This window comes from Scyliorhinus canicula, chromosome 7, assembly GCF_902713615.1.
Source record: "Scyliorhinus canicula chromosome 7, sScyCan1.1, whole genome shotgun sequence".
In the NCBI taxonomy this organism is placed as follows: domain Eukaryota; kingdom Metazoa; phylum Chordata; class Chondrichthyes; order Carcharhiniformes; family Scyliorhinidae; genus Scyliorhinus; species Scyliorhinus canicula.
The window spans coordinates 49,264,614-49,280,579 of record NC_052152.1 but is presented as its reverse complement, the minus strand read 5'-3'; positions in this window follow the sequence as shown (position 1 = coordinate 49,280,579).

Genomic DNA, 15,966 nt, shown 5'->3' with positions numbered 1-15,966 from the left:
TAGCCCCTAAAGGTGTGGAGAATTCCGGAACTTTGGGGAGGCCCGACGCTGGAGTGGTTGGCGCCGCTCCAGTACGCCGGGACCCCCGGCTCGCCGGGTAGGGGAGAATTTTGCCCCTGGTCCATAGCCGACTATGTCTTGCTAATTTAAGCGCTCATCCAGATGCTTCTTAAATATTGTGAGTGTACCTGCCTCCACCATCCTCTCAGGCAGTGTGTTCCATATTTCCACCACTGTGTTCTCCCTAAGCCTCTAGTAGCTGGCTGCTACTTTGCTGCAGGGCAAGAAGCTGATTGGTAAGTAAATGGTACGTTATTCTACTTAATCTAGTTGTAATAAATAACTTATAAAGTTACAGTGTGACAGGTAAGCTTGGCTAAGTGGAATGTGTACCCTGCGGTGTGTGGGAAGTCTTGGATGATCCATGTGACCTCAACAAACACAACTACAGGAAATGTCACCGGCTGCAGAAGCTTTTGCTCCAGATTTCAGAACTTGAGCGGTGGCTGGGGTCACTGCTATGCACCCGTGAGGTAAAGAACTACATGGATAGCACTTTTATCCATGGTCAGGCTAAGAGCAGGCTAAGAGCGTGCAGAAAGACAGAGAATGGGTGACCACCAGGCAATCTAGCAGACACACAGATGGTATAGGAGCCCCAGGAGTCTATCTAGCTTGCCATTTGGTTTTCAATTTTGGATCCTGGTAAGAGCAATGGTTCCTTGGGGGAGTGCATCCACTGCCATGTCCAACATGGGTGGCTCAGCTGCACCGGAGGGGAAGAAGAAGAGTGGGAGGTCAATAGTGACAGGGTATCCCATAGTCAGGGAATCAGACAGGTATTTTGCCGCAGTAAACATGGCTCCTAGAAGGTTTATTGCCTCCCTGAACAAAGAGGTCAGGAAGTAGCTGTAAGACATCCTTCTGGGAGAGGGTGAATGGCCAGAGGTCATGATCTACATTGGTATAAATGACATAGGGAGGAAGAAGGATGAAATCCTGAAAGCAGATTTTAGGGAGTTGGCAAGGAATGTAAAAAGCAGGACCTCAAGAACAGTGATCTCTTGACTACTCTCAGTGCCACATGTTAGCGAGCACAGGAACACAAGGATTGAGCAATTGAACAGGTGATTGGAGAATTGGTGTAGGAGGGAAGTGGAGGCATCATGGGGCGGGATTCTCCGACCCCCCCGCCAGGTGGGAGAATTGCCGGGGGTCGGCGTGAATTCCGCCCCCGCCGTCCTCCTAATTCTCCCGCGCCCCCAAAAATTGCCCGCCGTGAGTCGCGTCGTCTGCCTCGGAGAATGGCGGGGTCCAGTGTGACTGAATAGGCCCTGGGGCTGCCCGAATTCTCCGGCCCACAATGGGCCGAAGTCCCGCCCATTCTTTGCCGGTCCCTCTGGCGTAAATTAGAGTAGGTCCCTTCCTGGCGGCACGGGCGGGCTCCGGGGTTCTTTGGGGGATCTGGCCCTGGGAGGTGCCCCGACGGTGGCCTGGCCCGCGTTCGGGGCCCACCAATCCGCGGGTGGGCCTGTGCCATGAGGGCACTCTATTGTTCCGCAACAGAGGCTGTGGTCTTCCGCCATTCCCGGTGTGGAAGCGATTCCCTCTGCGCATGCGCGAGGATGACGGAGGCCCTTCGGCGCTGGTTGGCGTGGTGCCAAGCCGCATTCCCGCCGGCCGGCGAGGCGCCAAGCACTCCGGTGCGGGCCTAGCCCCTGTAGATGCGGAGGATTCCGCATATATGGGGCGGCCTGCACCGGAGTCGTTCACGCCACTACGTCCTGCTGGGATCCCCGCCCAGCCGGGTAGTGGAGAATCCCACCCCAGATTTCTGAGGCATTGGGAAAAGGTTCTGATGCAGATGGGACCTGTATAAATTAGGCAGGGCCGGAACTAATATCTCGCAGAGACATTTGCTCGTGCTGTCGGAGAAGGTTTATACGAGTTTGTCAGGGAGTGGGGAAACTGAGGGGTAGCTCAGAGAATAGGAAGTTAATCAGCTGACTTGAAGTAAGGGAGAAAGTAATCAATTCTAAATCAGGGTTATGCATGTATGTAAATACACATTATGATGTTGTGGTGATAACGGAGACCTGGCTCAAAGAACAGTAGGACTGGATGTTAAATATTCCTGGGCACAAGATGTTCAGAAAAGATAGGGAAAGAATAAAAGGAGGAGTGGTGGCAGTATTGGTTACAGAGAGCATAGCAGTGCTGGAGAAGGAGGATGTCCCAGAGGGTTCAAGGACAGAATCAATTTGGCTGGAGCTAAGGAACAAAAAGGGTTCAATCACATTGCCCAATGTAGTCAAAGGCCACTAACTAGTTGGAAGAATGTAGAGGAACAATTCCACAGGGAAATTACAGAGAGGTGCAAACATCATAGAGTAGTTATATTGGGGGACTCAAATGACCCAAATATAAACGGGGATAGAGGTAGTGTAAAGGGAGGAGAGGAGCAAATGTTCCTAGATTGTATTCAGGAGAATTTCCTACAGCAGTATGTGTCCAGTCCAACAAGAAATATAATAAGGTTAGGATGATGGTAGAAAAGGGCAATGGGCAATCCAGAGTAAGTGTAATTAACTGGGGGTGAGCCGACTCCAGTGGGATAAGAATGGAGCTGGCCTGGTTGGACTGGAATCAAAGGTTGGCAGAAAAAACTGCAGTTGAACAATGGGCTATCTTCAGACATGAGATGGTTCAGGTACAATCAAGGTATATTCTCTCAAAAGGGAAATGTAGGGCAAAGAAATCCAATCTCCCGAGATAAAAAAGAGATAGAAATTAATATAAAGAAGGCAAAGTGTGCTAAGAACAGGTGTATGGCAGAAAATACAATTGAGATTCAGGCTAACTAAGAACATAGGAACAGGAATAGGCTATTCAGCCAACAAAAGGTTCAGAAGGGAGGTGAAAAAGCAAATAAGAGAAGTGAAGGTTCATGAGAAAAGATTGGCAGCATGGTAGCACAGTCGTTAGCACAGTTGCTTCACAGCTCCAGGGTTCCAGGTTCGAATCCTGGCTTGGGTTACTGTCTGTGTTAGGTCTGCACGTTCTACCCGGGTTTCCTCTGGGTGCTCCAGTTTCCTCCCACAGTCCAAAGATGTGCAGGTTATGTGGATTGGCCATGATAAATTGCCCTTAGTGTTCAAAAAAGGTTAGCTGTGGTTACTGGGTTATTGGATAGGGTAGAGGTGTGGGCTTAATTAGGGTGCTCTTTCCAAGAGCCGGTGCAGACTCGATGGGCCGAATGGCCTCCTTCTGCGTTGTAAATTCTAAGATCCTATTCTAACTTAAAGGGAAATTGCTAATTATTCTATAGGCTCATAAATAGTAAAAGGGTGGTAAAAGGAAAAGCCTGGTCAATTATGGACTGAAAAAGAGATTTACGCACAGAGGCAGGGAGCATGGTTGAGTTATTAAATGAATACTTTGCATCTGTCGTTACCAAGGAATCAAATTCTACCAAGGCCATGGTGATAGAGGAGCAAACTCTGTCACCAGAAGGGTTCAAAATTGATAAGGAGGAAGTATTGGATAGACTGTCGCTACTTAAAGTTGACAAGACGCTGGTAATGAATGAAATACATCTAAGGGTATTGAAGCAAGTGAGAGTGGAAATTGTAGTGGCACTGGCCATAATCTTTTAGTCCTCCCTGGACTCAGGGGAGGTGTTAGAGATTGGAGAATTGCAAACATTATGTCCTTGTTCAAAAAAAGGTCAGAAGGATAAGTCCAGCAATTACAGGCCAGTCAGTTTAACTTTAGTGGTGGGGAAACATCGGGAAACAATTATTTGGGATAGAATTAGTAGTCAGATGGCAAAATGTGGGTTGATTAGAAAGAACCAGCATGGATTTCCTAAGGGAAAACCATGTTGAACTACGTTGCTGGGGTTTTTTGAAGAGTTTGAAGAGTAACAGAGAAGATTGATGAGGGCAACGTTGTTGATGTGATATACATGGACTTTCAAAAGGCAGTGCCACACAATAGACTTGTGAGAACAGTTATAGCTCATGGAATAAAAGGGACAGTAGGAACATGGATACAGAATTGGTTGAGTAATAGGAAACAGAGTCAATCAATATTTTTCAAGCTGGAAGAAGGTTTGGAGTGGAGCTCTCCAGGGTCAGTATTGGGATCCTAATTTCTCCTGATATATATTAATGTCCTAAACCTTGGTGTGCAGGGGACAATTTCAAACTTTGCAGAGGATACAAAACTTGGAAGCACGGAGGACAATGTAAAACTTCAAATGGACATGGGTGGTGGAATGGGCAGTTAGGTGGCCGGTGAAGTTCAATATGGAGAAGTGTGAGTTGATTCATTTTGGTAGGAGGAATATGGAGAGACAATATAAAACAAGGGGTATAACTCTAAAGGGTGTGCAGGAGCAGAGGGACCTGGTTGTATATGTGCAAAAGTCATTAAAGGTGACAGAACAGGTGGAGAGAGCATACGGTATCCTAGGCTTTATTAATGGGAGCATAGAGTACATGTGGAAGAAGGTTATGCCGAACTTATACAAGACACTAATTAGACCTCAGTTAGAATATTGTGTAGAATTCTGTGTGCCACACTATAAGAAAGATGTCAATGCATTGGTGAGAGTGCAGAAGAGGTTTGCAAGAATGGTTCCAGGGATGAGAAACATCAGTTATGAAGGTAGAGCATGGTAGCATGGTGGTTCTTCACTGCGCCAGTGTCCCAGGTTCAATTCCCGGCTTGGGTCACTGTCTATGCGGAGTCTGCACATTCTCCCCGCGTCTGTGTGGGTTTTCTCCGGGTGCTCCGGTTTCCTCCCACAAGTCCTGAAAGACGTGCTCTCAGTTGAATTGAACATTCTGAATTCTCCCTCTGTGTACCCGAACATGCACTGGAATGTGGCAACTAGGGGCTTTTCGCAGTAACTTCATTGCAGTGTTAATGTAAGCCTACTTGTGACAATAATAAAGATTATTATTATTAAAAAATCATTATTATTAAAAAGATTTGAGAGCTTGTGACTGTTCTCTTTGAAGAGAAGAAGGCTAAGAGGAGATTTGATAGAGGTGTTCAAAATCACAAGGTAGATGGGCAGAGTAGATAGGGAGAAACTGTTCCTGCTTGAAAAGAATCACGAATGAGAGGGCACAGGTTTAAAGTGATTTGGAAGAGAAGCAAATGAGATGCAAGAATATTTTTTGCCACACAATGAGTGGTTCAGACCTGGAATGCGCTGCCTGGAAGTGTTGGTGAGGCAGGTTCAATCATGGCAGCCGCCACGCCAGGTTGCTGGCTGCTCAGACCACACATCAACCGCACGGTCGGGAATTGGCGCATCGGAGGCGGAGCATCGTGGAAGGGTCTGCTGATGACGCGCCTACAACGTCGCAACGGTGTGCGGCATACAATGCGATTACGCCACTTCTCAGGGGAATAAAGAAATAGCTGAGGAACTAAATTCGTACTTTGCTTCTGTCTTCACAAAGGAAGACATGAATAATGTACCGGAGGCTCTGAGTAACAAAAGTTAGTGAGGCGCTTAAGGAAATTAGTATTGAAATGGTTTTGGGGAAATGGGATTGAGGGTGGATAAATCTCCAGGGTCTGATATACTTCATCTCAGGGTACTTGCGAAGTGGCCCTAGAAATAATAGATCCATCGGTGGTCATTTCCAAAATTCTTTGGACTCTGGAATGGTTCCTACAGATTGGAGGGTAGCTAATATAACCCTGTTATTCAAAAAGGGAGGTCGAGAGAAAACAGGGAACTATAGATCAATGAGCCTAACGTCAGTGGTAGGGAAGTTGCTCGAGTCCATTGTCAAGAATTTCTTAGCACAGCATTTGGAAAGTAGTGGTATAATTAGACAAAGGCAGCGGGATTTACAAAAAGGAAATCTTGTTTCTCAAATATACTAGAATTCTTTGAAGATTTAACTAGTAGAGTTGACCAGGAAGAACCGGTGAATGTGGTTTATTGAGACTTTCAGAAGGCTTTCGACAAGGTCTCATATAGCAGATTACTATATAAAGTTAAAGCGCATGGGATTGAAGGTAGTGTCTTGAGATGGATAGAAAGTTGGTTAGCAGACAGGAAGCAAAAAGTTGGAATAAATGGATCTTTTTCCAATTAGCTGGCAGTGACTAATGGGGTACCGCAGGGATCTGTGCTAGGACCCAACTGTTCACATTTTACAATAATAATCTTTATTAATGTCACAAGTAGGTTTACATTAACACTGCAAAGAAGTTACTGTGAAAAGCCCATAGATGCCACATTCCAGTGCCTGTTCAGGTACACTGAGGGAGAATTCAGATTGTCCAATTCACCTAACAAGCACGTCTTTTGGGACTTGTGGGAGGAAACCGGAGCACCCGGAGGAAACCCATGCAGACACGGGGAGAACGTGCAGACTCCGCACAGACAGTGACCTAATCCAGGAATTGAACCTTGGATCCTGGGGCTGTGAAGCAACAATTCTAACCATTGTGCTGCCATGATTTGGATGAGGGAACTAAATGTAGTATCTCCAAATTTGCAGATGATACAAAATTGGTTGGAGGGTGTGTTGTGAGGCGGATGCAGAGATACTTCAGCAGGATTTAGACAGGCTGAGTGAATTGGGACATGCATGGCAAATGTGGATAAATGTAAGGTTATCCACTTCGGTAGCAAAAATAGGAAGGCAGATTATTTTTTGAATGGGTGTAAATTGAGAGAGGTGGATACTCAGTGAGACCTTGGTGTCCTCGTGCATCAATCACTGAAAATAAGCACGCAGTTACAGCAGGCAGAAAAGAAGGCAAATAATATTTTGGCCTTCATAGCGGGAGGATTTGAGTATAGGAATAGGAATGTTTTACTGCAATTGTATATGGCATTGGTAAGGCCACCTTTGGGGCATTGTGTGTAGTTTCGGTGTTCTTATCTGAGGAAGGATGTTCTTTATACGGAGGAAGGTTTACCAGGTTGATTCCTGGGATGGCGGGACTGTCGTATAAGGAAAGACAAAGTCAGTTATGATTATAATCATTGGAGTTGAGAAGAGTGAGAGAGGATCTCATAGAAACATAAAAGATTCTAGCAGGATTAGACAGGGTAGATTCTGAAAGAATGTTCCCGATGGTGGGGGAGTCCAGAACTAGCGGTCATAGATTGAGGGTAAGGGGTAAACCTTTCAGGCCTGAGGTGAGGAGAAATTTCTTGACCTCGAGAGTGGTAAATCTGTGGAATTCATTACCACAAAATGTAATTGACATGAAAGTGCTGTGTCATTGGGGTAAAGGGATAAAGGGGTATGGGGAGAAGGCGGAATCAGAGTATTGAATTTGATGATCAGCCATAATCACAATGAATGGCGAAGCAGGCTTGAAGGACCAAATGGCCTTCTCACAGTTCTATTTTCTATGTATGTTTATATGTACCCAAAACAAGCTGTAATCAGTAACTGGCATCTGTAAGTATCTATAATTAAGCCTAATCTTAGTGCTACATCAGAACAGTAAGGATGAAAAACACAGCATGCAACAGCATAAATCTTCCTGATTAAACACTCATTTCTGAGCAATTGGGATACTGCTCATTAGCATTCAAGAAACGCACAGTCTCCTACTTCCGAACATATGTGGCAATATACGAATTAGGAGCAGGTGTAGGCTACTTGGCCCCTTGAACGTGCCCTGCCATTCAATAGGTTCATGGCTGATCTGACTGTAACTTCAGCCCCACATCTCTGCCTACCCCCAATAACCTTGACCTCCCCCTCTGTACGAGGTAAACATGTTTTGACCCAGGGGTGGTTGGAATTTTGAATGAATTTCCTGAGAGGGGGGTGGAGGCAGGTTCGATTGAAGTATTCAAAAGGGAATTGAGTTGCTATCAGAAAAGAATAAATGAGCAAGGTTACGAAGATAAGGCAGGGGAGTGGGGGACTAGATAGAATGTTCTTTCAGAAAGCCAGTGCAGGTTTGATGGGCTCAATGGCCTCCTTCTGCATTGCAAGGATTCTGTGATTCTGTGATCAATTTGTTGGGCCACCTTACACAGGAAACATTTTTCGCAAGTTAGTTTAATTCCCTTCATCGATTGAAATGACTATGGCAGTTTTTTCACAATGACAAGAGAAAGTCAGGATGAATGTTTTGAGATAAGGCTTCAAATTTTATCTCTAGAGGGACAAATGTTAAAAAAGCAAAATTGGAGAAATGGGTTGAGCAATGCAACCAATAGAAAAGCTGAAGCTTTGAAAGCACAAGAGGAGGTGCCTACATCAAACTCCAATATGGAGCAGGGAAGCAAAAGGCCCAATCGAAAGAGGTTTCCGATCTGGGAGATTCAGTTGAAGCAACCTTGCTGGCCCTTTTCCTCACTGTATTTATTTGGGAGGGTGGGGGGGGGGGGGGGGGGGGGGGGGGGAGAGAAACTCACTGGAACTTCCCCTCTGGTTGTTAAGTTCAAAATGCAGAAGGGCCCCAATAGCAACATTGAGATAAATTTCAAAAAAGCAGCCATTGGATTATGGTGGGTATTCTTGCTCTCTGCTCAGTTGCCCAGGTTAATATTTGGAATGGCCAGCTCCTGGTATCCCCAGGGTGGGTCAGTAACCTGGGCATTTTTTGACGGCACACCCACTGAGCTGCTGCTGGGTGTGTAGGCTCTAGGTTGTCCCCCTATAATCCTCTTTATCCTATTATCTCCTGCCTTCTTGTGGGGAAGGCTGTATAAGCACAGGTTATGTTGCTGGACCTTACCCATAAGTGCCCATTTATTTCTTCCTGCTTGTACGCTGGGAATGAATGCTGGCAGGCTGTTTATACACCGACGACAGCTGTCTCAGATCCTGTCTTCTCCAGGACCAGCAAATCACTGGGTCAAAATCAGGAGCAGGACACTCAAGTGATTTTTCAAGCCTGAACTTTAGTTGTGGAGGCAAGTTATTGTATGCAGCTGATTGAGCACAGGCCATCGATCTAATATGGATCCTTAGTTCAACACTCATTAGTGGAGAACTTTAATGCATCTTTTATCACAATATTTCCAAATATTGAATTTACTTTTGCTTTAATATGCTATTTAATGCACTTTAGCAGGAAATGAGAGTTTAATCCTTGCAATGAAATGTAAATTTGAAAGCAGCTGTTCCTGGTAAGTCTGGTGGTGCTTATGTGTGTGTCAGCTGAAGCTTTCTGTGGTATTTTGTAGTAAAAAGAAACATAAAATATGATCTACATTGTAGTGCAAGATGCAATTTAACAGCTGACAACACATCTGCTGTTGAGGGGAGAGTGGAGATCTGGAGGTAAGGAAGGTTTAACAACAGAATGCAGGGACTTCAAGCCGCAGTTCAAACCCAAAGGGACTGTGGTTTACCTGGGAGGACATCAACATCCATTTCAGAGAACATAGCAACAGCTCTATTTGATTACCAAGTGCAAAATAACACGTGGGATGTTATCTCGGTGCATGTCACTCCCAAGACGACTCAAGGTGAATTAAAGCAGATAGAAGATAGAAAAACGTGGGCCCTTTTATTCTAGCAAGGTAACTTCCATTTTTAATTGGGAAAATGTGACATGGACATTAAAATTAAAATATCACCAGTTTACTGGGTTTTAAGCTTATGTACAATACTATAAATAGGTGAGTAATTCCTCCAAAGCTGTTAATTATAATACCGTCACCTGAAACTTAAAGCTGTTATAATCGTGCCCTCTGCTGATCAAATTTATGTATGCGAGTAGACATTACCAGGTCAACAAGCTGATTGAAACAAAAAGCACTATATTGCTTAAGAGTTGTATTTAAACTCATAGGGATTACACTATTTGGTCTTACTGTAACAGAACTACTTAGATACTTGTTCCAGCAAAATGTTTTACCTTGACAGTTTCTGCATTCTAATTTAATTGCCTAAAAATGTAATGCTCCAAACTATTTGCCAGGGGGTGGCACGGTAGCACAGTGCTGAGCACTGCTGCCTCACAGCGCCAGGGACCCAGGTTCAATTCTGGGTTTTTGCACATTCTCCCAGTGTCCGCGTGGATTTCCTCCAGGTGCTCCGCTTTCCTTCCACAGTCCAAAGATATGCAGGTTAGGTGGATTGGTCATGCTAAATTGCCTCTTAGTGTCCAGGGATGTGTAGCCTAGGTTAACGGGTTATTGGGATAGGGCAGGGAAGTGGGCTTCGGTGGAGTGCTCTCTCAGAGGGTCGGTGCAGACTCGTTGGGCCAAATGGCCTCCTTCAGCACTGTATGGATTCTATCATTCTATTCATAGATACCGATTTTGACTTATCTTTATAATATACTTGCTATCTACAACACAACAGCGACATCAAAGACAAGCTGATCATACTTGGATCATACTTGGTGACGTTAATGCCAGTGTCGGATCAGATCAACAAATGTGGGAAGGTGTTTTCGGCATTAATGGGATTGGGAAAGACAATAGCAATGGTCTTCTACTCCTGAAATTCTGGCGCTGAGCATGAGCTTCTGCTCATCAACACAGTTTTCCAGCACCCAAACTGAAATAAGACATCATGGAAGCACCTTCGCTCTGGGCACTGGCATCTCATCGACCACGTCATTGTCAGGAAGAATGACAGACAGGATGTAAGGCTGACTAAGACCACGCGTGGCACTGACTGCTGGACTGACCGCAGACAACATCTCCAAAATGCATCTGAAAATTCAGCCAAAGCTATGCCCTCAAGGGAAGAAGATTCCCAAGTGCCTGAACATCTCAAGACTACATCCAACAGCAGCTCACTGATGATCTAGAGAAGAGGCTGAATCACCTTCAGACAACATCAAGGAAATCTGGGCTTCCCTCCGGATACTGTGGACACCTCAGCTTACGAGATACTCAGTCCTACCAAGCACAAACACCAGGAATGGTTTGATGATAATGACGCTGAGGCCAAGATCTTTTTGGAGAACAATACAAGCATAACAAGTTCACAGCCAAAAAAACAGCATCTAATAACATCCACAGCACAGTCCAACGCACACTACGTGACATGCAGGACAAGTGGCTGCGTCAAAAGGCAGATGAAATACAAGATTGTGCTGACAAAAATGACATGAAGCGCTTCTATGAATCTGTCAGAATAGTCTATGGTCCTCAATTAACCAACTCCTCTCAGCTACTCAGTGCCGATGGGACCATGCTACTCAAGAGAAATCCCAGATCTTTGAGAGATGGGCTGCGTGTTTCGATAGCATTCTCAACAGACCATCCCACATCAATGCCAAACCTATAAATAGGCTGCCCAGGTTAACACCTGCTCTTGGTGCTCCACCCACACTGCTGGAAACAGAGAGCAATTATTACGTGGCAAAGCTCCTGGAGCAATCGAATTCCAGCAGAGATCTATAAATACGGTGGATCACAGCTGCTCAGAAAGCTCACCCAGCTCTTCCAGATCCTGTGGGAGCAAGGCGTCCATCCACAGGATTTTAAATATGCCTTCATTGTTCACAGCAACAAACACAAAGGCAACCACCAGCCCTGTGACAATCCCAGAGGACTATCTCTCCAATCTAGTGCTGGAAGGATACTTGCCAGAATCCTTCTAGAATTTAGAATTTAGAACAGTACAGCACAGAACAGGCCCTTCGGCCCTCGATGTTGTGCCGAGCAATGATCACCCTACTCAAACTCACGTATCCACCCTATACCCGTAACTCAACAACTCCCCCTTAACCTTACTTTTTAGGACACTACGGGCAATTTAGCATGGCCAATCCACCTAACCCGCACATCTTTGGACTGTGGGAGGAAACCGGAGCACCCGGAGGAAACCCACGCACACACGGGGAGGACGTGCAGAGTCCGCACAGACAGTGACCCAGCCGGGAACCGAACCTGGGACCCTGGAGCTGTGAAGCATTGATGTTAACCACTATGCTACCGTGCTGCCCCTAAACCAGTTCATATTACATTTGCGCAGGGTCCACTTCTGGAGAGCCAGTGTGGTTTCCGAAAAGGTAGGGGAACCATTGACATGGTGGTTGCTGATCACCAACAGCGGGAGAAATGCCAAGAACAAAATGCTGACCTAAACACCACCTTTATTGACCTACACAAAGCCTTTGACACTGTCAGTCGCGAAGGGTTCTGGATGATTAAGAGTAAATTTGCATGCTCAAACAAATTCATTCAGATGGTTTGACTTTTCCATGATGGCATGCAGGCCTGCATCCTCAATGACAATGAGATTTAGGCCCCTGTTAACAATGGAGTGAAACAGGGCTGCGTATTGGCATTGGCCTTCTTCAGCATTATGTTCTCAGCCATGCTCACTGATACCTTCCAGGATGAGGACTCAGGCATAGGCAACAACCACCAGATGGATGACAAGCTTTTCAAGCTGCGATGGCACCAGGCCAAGACAAAGGCCCTCATTGAAAGACTGCGTGATTTTCTATTTTCTGATGACTCTGCTCTAAATGCTGGAAGTGAGGTCAACATGCAGCACCTTATGCATCTGTTTTCCACATCCTAACATAACTTGGGTCTCACCATCAGCACAAAGAAGACAGAAGTTGTGTTCTAACCTGCCCCAGGAAAGCTCTATCAAGAGGCAACAGTGAGAATAAACGCCAGAAGCTTACCGCTGCGGACATGTTCACCTACCTCGGCAGCATTCTCTCATGCTGTGTTTCATATTGATGACAAGACCGATGCCAGAATTACCAAGACCAGTGTGTCCTATGGAAGACTTTGCCATTCAGCATGGGAATGCAGAGGGGTGAGCCTAAAAACTAAGCTCAAGGTCTATTGAGCAGTTGTTATAGAATCATAGTCCATACAAGTGCAGAAGAAGGCCATTCGACCCATTGAGTCTGCACAGACCTTCCAAAAGAGCCGGCTCCCATGCCTCATCTCTGTAACCCCACAAAGCCTTTGAACAATAAGTGGCAATTTAGCATAGCCAATCCACCTTTCCCGCACATCATTGGACAGTGGGAGGAAATTGAAACACCCAGAGGAAACCCACGCAGACATGGGGAGAATGTGCAAACTCCACACAGACAGTCACCCAAGGCCAGAATTGAACCCGGTTCCCTGGCGCTGTGAGGCAACAGTGCTAATTATTGTGCTACCGTGCCGCCCCTCTCCACTCTTCTCTACGTGAGTGAGTCCTGGACTGTCTACCCAACGATACACAAAGAAAATCAATCGCTTCCACCTTTTCTGCCTTTGCAAGCTCCTCAACATCAAGTGGCAAGATAAAGTCCCAGACTCAGAGATCCTCAGGAGAACCAGCATCTTCACCTGTGCGGCCACACCTGGAGTATTGTGTTCAGTTTTGGTCTCCTTACTTGAGAAAGGACATACTGGCACTGGAGGGTGTGCAGAGGAGATTCACTAGGTTAATCCCAGAGCTGAAGGGGTTGGATTATGAGGAGAGGTTGAGTAGACTGGGACTGTACTCGTTGGAATTTAGAAGGATGAGGGGGGATCTTATAGAAACATTTAAAATTATGAAGGGAATAGATAGGATAGATGCGGGCAGGTTGTTTCCACTGGCGGGTGACAGCAGAAATAGGGGGCATAGCCTCAAAATAAGGGGAAGTAGATTTAGGACTGAGTTTAGGAGGAACTTCTTCACCCAAAGGGTTGTGAATCTATGGAATTCCTTGCCCAGTGAAGCAGTTGAGGCTCCTTCATTACATGTTTTTAAGGTAAAGATAGATAGTTTTTTGAAGAATAAAGGGATTAAGGGTTATGGTGTTCGGGCCGGAAAGTGGAGCTGAGTCCACAAAAGATCAGCCATGATCTAATTGAATGGCGGAGCAGGCTCGAGGGGCCAGATGGCCTACTCCTGCTCCTAGTTCTTATGTTCTTATGTTCTTATGTTCACAATATTATGTCAAAATCTGCTCCAATGGGCAGGACATGTCACTGGAATGCCTGACAACCTAAGCAAATCTCCTAAGGTGAACTGCAGAATGGAGCACCTTGAAAGCCTCCCTCAAGGACTTCAAAATTGACACTGCACCATGGGAAGCCCTTGCCCAGGGCCGCTCAGACTGAAGAAGTGTAATTTTCAATGGAGCATCAGCATCCGAGGAACAATGGATAGTGTCAGCTCAAAACAAACACAGGGCATGTAACAACCATGAGAAGAGTGCCTCCAACTACCTGTCAGCCTCACTGTCCTGTACCCATTGCAATAGAACATTCCATGCTAAGACAGGACTTATCAGCCACCTTCGCAGCCACACAGCTCAAAGCCTGGGTGACAAATTAAGATGGTCTTCTTCAATACTGAAGGATGAACAACGTGGATACCATTTCTGACTTCCCTTTATAATATAGTTGCTATCTATCATTTTTGAAGGTTTCTAGGTTCAAACACTCATTACACTTGAACCACAAGTTAAACAATGGTCTCTGCTACCCAGTAGGATGAATTCTCTGCTCTGTGAGATAATATTGCAGTTTACTTTTTGACCTGCATTCATTGAAACATTGTTAAGATAATGGTAAGCACATGTGTAATGTGGAAATGGTAGCCATGTACCTGATACTTTGGCATCCTCCAAGCTACATAAGTTTGAGAGAAATAGAACCACATAGCTTTGTTATCAATAATATAATAGAAATAAAGGGCGGGATTCTGCGGGAATCGGCCGGGCGGGCAACTCCGGCGCGAAGGTGTGGCGTGAACCACTCCGGCGTCGGGCCACCCCGAAGGTGCGGAATCCACCGCACCTTCAGGGGCTAGGCCGGAGATGGAGTGGTTTGTGCCGTGCCGGCCGGCGCGGAAGGCGCCATGCCAATTGGCGCCGAAGGGCCTCCGCCAGCCGGCGCGGGTTGGCGCATGCGCGGGAGTGCCAGCATGTGCTGCCGTCAACCCAGCGCATGTGCGGGGAGGGGGTTTCATCTCCTCGTCGGCCATCGTAAAGGTCCACAGCAGCCGACGTGGAGGAATAGAGTGCCCCCACGGCACAGGCCCGCCCGCGGATCGGTGGGCCGCGCTCGCGGGCCAGGCCAACGTGGGGGCTCCTGCCGGGTCCAGATCCCTCTGCGCCCCACCGAGGACCCTGGAGGCCATCCGCGCAGCCAGGTCCCGCCGGTAAGTACCTGTTGTAATTTACGCCGGCGGAACCGATCTAAAACGGGCGGCCACTCAGCCCATCGCGGGCCGGAGAATTACTGGGGGGGGCCGCTGACCGGCGCGGCGCAATTCCCTCCCCTGCCAAATCCCCGTCGCCGGAGAATTCGGCAGCCGGCGAGGGCGGGATTCACGCCGCACCCCCCGCCGATTCTCTGACCCGGCGGGGGGTCGGAGAATCCCGCCCAAAGAATCTGCAGTCATCCAAACAGCCAGAATGAGCAAAACCACAGTTTTAACCCAACCTGTGAGGTGAAAAGTGGATAGGTTAAAGTTCAGCAAGTTTGTTACCCATTTTGAATTCATCCCTTCACCCATCCACCCCACCAAAGCCTGGCTGTAACTTCACTTTGCAAGGCTCTGCATGAGGCGGACACACCCCATGACTGGTGGTGCCTAGTGACTCAGACAAATTGGGCTCCTAATGCATCATTTTTTTCCCGATTTGATTGTAATTGGGGCCTAAGCGGAAAAAAGTACTCTGGCTTTTCCTGACAGCTGAAAGCAAGTTGGTGGTTACCCCAAAGGATGAAGAGGGGGTTCAGGAGGAGCAGGGATGCCCCTTCAGGCCCCATAAGGAACGTTGCTGCCTCCTCTACCTGGGACCCCTCCTTCTCTCTAAATGAGATTGTCCCTGAAACCCAGCAGCTGGACAAGAAGCACCTCACCTTTGGAAAGCACAGCCTCGGAATGCCTCTGTCCTGCCTATTCCAGGCAAAAAGAACACTGGCGGCTTTTAAATAAGGCCAAAGGCCTTGTCTTGATGGGCAGGAAATTAACTCACCAGAGTGTCTTCTTATTGTATACCTGCTCCAAGTTAAAGTCCATCCTTTGTTTTAGAAGCAGC